Source organism: Urtica dioica, chromosome 11 (assembly GCF_054948205.1).
Source record: "Urtica dioica subsp. dioica isolate 48M chromosome 11, U.dioica_male_clone48M_v1_H2, whole genome shotgun sequence".
NCBI lineage: Eukaryota > Viridiplantae > Streptophyta > Magnoliopsida > Rosales > Urticaceae > Urtica > Urtica dioica.
The window spans coordinates 8015531-8021690 of NC_142766.1; the positions used below are offsets into that span (position 1 = coordinate 8015531).

Consider the following 6160-nt stretch of genomic DNA (forward strand, 5'->3'; position numbering starts at 1 on the left):
ACAAAAATCCCCAAATTTAATCAAACGCGACTTCACTCTCTTCTTCGACTTCTTTTCCGCCGCTCCACTGCTCGTCATGCTGAGTCGATCGCTCTCCCTCTATCTCGCTCTCTCTCGTTATCTCTTTTTCAATCTCTCTCATTCCTTAACTTACTCGTTCTGTCTCACTCCAAACCCAGGTCTACCACGATTCCCAGAAATTGACCGCCACTCCCCCCTCGTTTTGGTTAGCCTATCTCACTCCCTCTGTATCGCACTCTCTCGTTCACTCCATTTCTTTCTCACTATGTCTCTTTCGTTCTTTGTCTCACTTTCCCTCACCTCAGGTCCGTTGCACACTCAGGGCTCCTCAGCATCGCTGTGTTGCTGAATGCCGCATACTTTTATTTCGTTATCTCCTCAGGCTTCCTCAGCCAAAATTGGCTTCTTCTTGTTGATGAGATCCCACTCATAGATCACCTCCTTGACCTTGTTTTATTGGGCTACTTCTCTTTCTCCTTGTCAACTTCCTTGATATCTCCTTCCTCTTCTTTTTCCTCCTCCTCGGCCTCGTCGTCGCTGATCTCCTTCTTAGTCGTCTTCTCGAAGCTAATGAGCTCAGAATAATCCTGTCACGACCTGCGAGCGACAGCTCGCCCACGAGCCGCGACCGATCAACTCTCATATTTTTCATATTAAACAATAGATCATAATACTTTTATATATTAAAATAGTTTGCGAAAATCCGGAGAAATTTTTTCGCTTTTATAACTGAAAGAGTCTTATAGCGACTCCTATACAAATACGTTCCGGAACGTTTTAACAAAAGAGACTAACCCCCGGTTAAGAAACCCCATAGCCCATAGGTCAAGACAATACGTGCTCGGTCTCGGTCTTCGATCTCGTTTCCCGCTTACAAGCTTTTCCCTTATCTACATTACCAAGGGTCATAAAACTATGAGTCGATTGACTCAGTAAGTGGGAGTCTAACTTAGGAAAAGAAAAACAACTAATGCCATGTGACGTGCAAACAACACATACGAATGCAGAATGCAGATGCATATGATTCAAGAGCATGTCTAACGCGGGGCCTCGCTCTACGCTATCACTTGCCATTCCACAAGGTTATACAACATCCACTGCTATAACCCTTGGAATGACAAGAAGCCAACATCAGACTTCGAGCAGTAGTCATCAGTGGCTTAAGTTTTAAGACTGTCTGGGATCCACTAGTGGTACCATCTTCGTTTGGGCGCCGGGGCTACATGCGTCATGACATAGCAAATGGGCTCGCCGGGGCGACCTTTCCCATTGCAAGAACGGGGTGCTCTCAGCAGCTCCCGTGGAGTACTCAGCGCCATCAGGACCGTCTTAGTCCTCAACACGAGTCGAAACTCGTGGGTACCACCGACAACATTATTTATTATTTGGATACTCTAGCTTATAGAGTATACAACTAATTACAAACAGGAGAGCGTCTCGGGATAAATCCCGAAAGAATTATGGTTTCCCTTTCATGCTCGTTAAGTGTTTTAGATTGAAGACTCAGGACGTGACTCCTGGTACTTCTACCCTCGGCTCGAATCCGAGAGTCCAACATGCTCTCCTGTCACCTCAGATCTAGCCAAACTCTATGGTTAGCAGAGGGATCTAACTACAACAAAGTAGCAACGTGGCTGGTTCAAGTTAGCATTTGAACCTATGGGTATAAACCCAACTAAATTTTTCATAAAGAGTGGCCGAAGCCTTAATCTTTGGTGTTTGTGTCTTTTAAGGCTTTTCATACTCTTTATTGTTATTAACACGTAAATGCACGTAAACAAGATTATTCCCTTGGTAAGTATTTGACTTATGTCTCCACACTTACTTGGAACAACTCGACAGAAAGTTCGACAACTTCCAGCGATGTCTTGCTTTTCACGTTCTCCGGAATATCTGACACTTGTCGAAAAGTCAAAGGAAGAGTTAATCGAGTTTTAACATCGATAACATTTTCCTCGAAACTTCAAATTCCTGCTTCGTTGCCTTTGACTCTGTCTGTTCCCGCTCGTCCGTCTAATTCTGTAATCCCTTTCGCGTAATCCGATAACTAGTCAAATACATGATTCCAAGCTCACATAAATTTCCGAAATCAAAACTAAATTTCTCGAGACAATTTCACGAGCCCGGAAACATACTCTATTCAAAATCCAGACCCAAGCAAGTCACACAACCAAAAAACTTCCGGAGACACAACGAGCAATCTTACAACCAAACGAGCGCAAACACTCGTATCCATATTCAAACACAAGGCACATCATATTCTCGTCGATACCAAACATACACAAACAATTGCACAATCTCGACTCTAAGTCCCCGATTCAAACACATAATCAAAATTTGCACATAATCGGACTGGTTGAACAGCGACTGAAAAATGCATCATAACTCGAGCTATACAACTCGAAATCCAACGATTCCAGTTTCAGAACGTAACTAACTTCCGTACCTTTCTAACGATATATTATAAGCCTACATATGAGCAGAATAGCTATCTCTAAAACAGCCCGCAATATTGGGTCGCTGTTCTGGAATTCAGCAGTTCACAGCTTTGAATACCAGATTTCAAAAATTCATAACTCTTTCAATACTCCACGGATTATTACGTTCTTGGTCATTTTAGAAAGCCCATAACATCTACTTTCCAGGAAAAATACTAACAAATATAAACTCATAACACATCGGACTGCCCACGTCCGTTTTATCACCATGTCCGAAACATATTCATTTTCGTCCAAAATCAAACTCAATCCAAGAAATTCGTTTTCAATCACCAAATTCATCTCATAGTCATCACCAATCAAGCTCAATGAACAATCAAAACCAACCAAAAACTCAGATTTCATCTCGGATCAAAAACCCCCAATTTTTGACCCTATGAACCCTAGAATCAAATCAAACCAAGGAGATGAAATCCTCACCTCAACCCGTGATATAAGCTTCCCCGGTGAGTCACCACGCCTTCCCCGGCGTTCTTTCTTGCTCCGGCGTCGACGTGGCTCTCGGCGACCTCGTCTTTCTTCTCAGGTGGCGCGCGCGGAGGAGAGCTCGGCTGGAGGATGATGACGCTCGACGAGAAGAAAGGGAGAAGACGTTGAGGTCGAGTGCTAGTGAAGAGGATCGGTGATGATGGCCGAGCAAGCTTTTGTTGCTTGATTTTTTTTTTTTCTTTGTTACTCTTTGCAGGTGAAGCTCGCGTGAGTGAAGAAAAAGAAGAGAAGATATAGCACTCGAAGAAGAAAGAAAGAGGAGAGAGGATAAGATTTCCACGTGGCAGCTCAATCATTATCCTAATTTTCACAAACCAATCTCTTTTCCTTGTTTTCTTTCAAATGGGTCCCTTAAAAAATCATTACAACCAAGTCCTCTTCATATAATTATTTATTTAAACCCATAACCAAATGGATTATAATTATATGATTCGAACCGAGAATTTTCTTGTTCGTTCTAAATTAATTAAAATATAATTAAGGTTTCTCGGAATTAATTCTCGTCCTTGAGAATTTATTTCTTAAATTAATTTCCGGAATATTTCCTCGGAAATAATTTATTAGTCGAGATAAACTCAATAATTCCTTTATTTATTCCGAGATTTCTCATTACCTTAATATATTTTAAATTAACTCGGGAAACTTATACGTCCATCATTCACTCAATAACATAATTGTAACAAACGGGAGCTCGTTTATTTTATTCAAATCCACAAGTCGAGCGTTGCAAAAGTTTGTATATTACAAATCCTCTTCTTCACAAGGTCCTTCAATCTCCTCTTCTCCAAGTACTCCAACTGAAATACCGCCACGTGTTTTCAATGAGTCTTTGTCATTCCTCGGTCTCGCTCTCTCTCATTCTCTCTTCTTCGCTCTTTCTCACTCCGTCTCTTTCTCACTCCGTCTCTTTCTCACTCTCCCTCACCTCATGTCCGACGCACGCTCAGGGCTCCCCACCTCAAGTCTAATGCTCTCTCTTACTCTCGAACTCTCTCACTCTCTAACGTTCTCTCTCGCTCCGGTCAATTACAAATTAATTGTTAACTTTTACAATTTTGTAAATACTTTGTAATATTATATATATATTCCGTGCTTCAGATACGAGCGTATAATGAGATATAATGAGATTTTGTGATTGGTTCCTCCTAGAGAACCAATCCTTTTCTTTGACTGATAGATACAACAAATAATTAATTATATTTAAAATGTAGGATCATACCAAAAACTAAATAATATTATTTAATATATCGTAATTAAAGCAATTAATAAATTTGAATATATTAAAACGTTTGAATCAATAGAGAACCCTTTCTTATGAATAAATTGATATTATTACATTCCAATTCCTTCCCGAGACCTCCCAAGGGAAATCCCGAATCGGATCCCAAATTGACGGGTTAGTGTGAGCTTATCCATGCGGTTATGCACTCTTCGAAATGCGAAGATACTCTATACCGAAGGTATTGAGGTATCGAACGCTCGATTTTAGTGAGATAATGACGAAGTGAGATAAGCGAGATAAGAAAGATAAATGCAGATACTGTTCACCGACGGTATCGAAGATAAGATAGATGATCAAAGATATGATACCGGAACGGAACCGGAAAGAGAATGTGAGATAAGCGAAGAAAGATACCATAATGACAATTCATAACTTCTGCAAAAAATATTATACCTTGAGTTAAGAGAATTCTATAGAAAAATCAGGTATCGAAGCAAAGCGAAGATACTCGTACCTACGGTACGAGGTATCGAACGAAGTGAGATAATACATAAACAAAAGGAAAGAACTGGTGTTCTTGTTTTAGGGTTCCACCAGAAATGCTCTCGTACAATCCTCGAGGATCTTACCTTCGGTACCTCCCTCGTACGGTGAACAACTCAAACTACGAGTATCTTCGCTTTGCTTCGATACCTCTTTCTATTCGAAACTTAAATTATTTTAAATTGACTTTCATGCATGGAGCCGGCCGAGTCTTCCCACCGTCTTCTTCGCTCCGCTCCCAGGTCTTCGCTCTCAAACTACTGAGGGATGCCTCTTTCTCTCATGTTTATCTATACTTTTCTCTCTCTCTCTCTCTCTCTCTCTCTCTCTCTCTCTCTCTCTCTCTCTCTCTCTCTCACTCCCGTGTCTATCTTTATCACTCTCTCATCTTTATCTCTCTAATTTTTTTGTCGCTCAGGCATACAGTAACTCCGAAACTTTGAGCGGCATTGTTCCTTGTCTCTCGCTCCGCCTCTCACCGGCCGGCATCATAAACTCCTAAGGTATGCGTTTGTTTCTCTGACACTGTCTCTATTTTGCTCCCACTCCCTTTGATTCTCTCTCTCTCTCTCTCTCAATCCCAAAATAGCTAAAGGCAATGACCCTTAGGTATATGTTTGAGTTCTGATTTTGTTATATAAATAGTTTACTTTACGCTATAGTTGGGCATGGTCAAGAGATTTTTATACTACATTTTTTAGGGTCAAGCGGCTATATAGCCAAATAGAACTTAAGCTTTTGCAAAATAGCCATAGTTTGTCAACTATAAGCAAACTAGCCAACTTAATCTAGGTTGGATTAAATTTAATCCCAACGAACTATAAAGACAGAATGTAAGGTTTATGACCGCTAGATTAAAATTAATCGAGGCATGATTAAAAATCGTAGTACTCTCAATTGGCTATTTTGTTATACCTAATGAAGACAAGATTAAAATTAATGAAGGCATGATTAAATTTAATGACAATCTGGAAATCCAACAGATCCAGCCGTGCATCAGATCCGACACCGGAGACGAGGATCTGAAGCAGAACCGATTCCGATGCCTCGGCGCATCCGATTCCGATGCCTCGGCTCACCCCTTGTTCTTCAAGCCCATTTGATTCCGATGCCTCGGCTCCTCAGGCGCGTCACCGTCGATCGCCCAGAGCCTTCGAGGCAGTTCCGCCGGAAAAGCGACAGAGAATTCGTCGTCTTCTGAGCTCTGGCTCCACAACACGATGAGCAGAAAGAAGGAAGTTTCCAGGCTGAAAGTGGAAGGAAATGTGGGAATGTATGTCTGTGGAGTCACTGCTTACGATCTCAGTCACATCGGCCATGCTCGTGTCTACGTCACATCGGCCATGCTCGTGTCTACGTCACATCGGCCATGCTCGTGCTCATTTTT

The 6160-nt window shown here is 41.5% G+C and overlaps 1 long non-coding RNA gene across 1 annotated transcript; it reads right to left on the reverse strand.

The window, feature by feature from the left end:
• Positions 1 to 627: 627 nt before the first annotated feature.
• Positions 628 to 3242, reverse strand: LOC149380989 (uncharacterized). The gene is made up of 3 exons (XR_016301961.1): positions 2940 to 3242; positions 1847 to 2068; positions 628 to 911 (listed from the first exon to the last, which is right to left on the reverse strand). It is a non-coding gene; the product is annotated as an uncharacterized LOC149380989 (long non-coding RNA).
• Positions 3243 to 6160: the final 2918 nt, after the last annotated feature.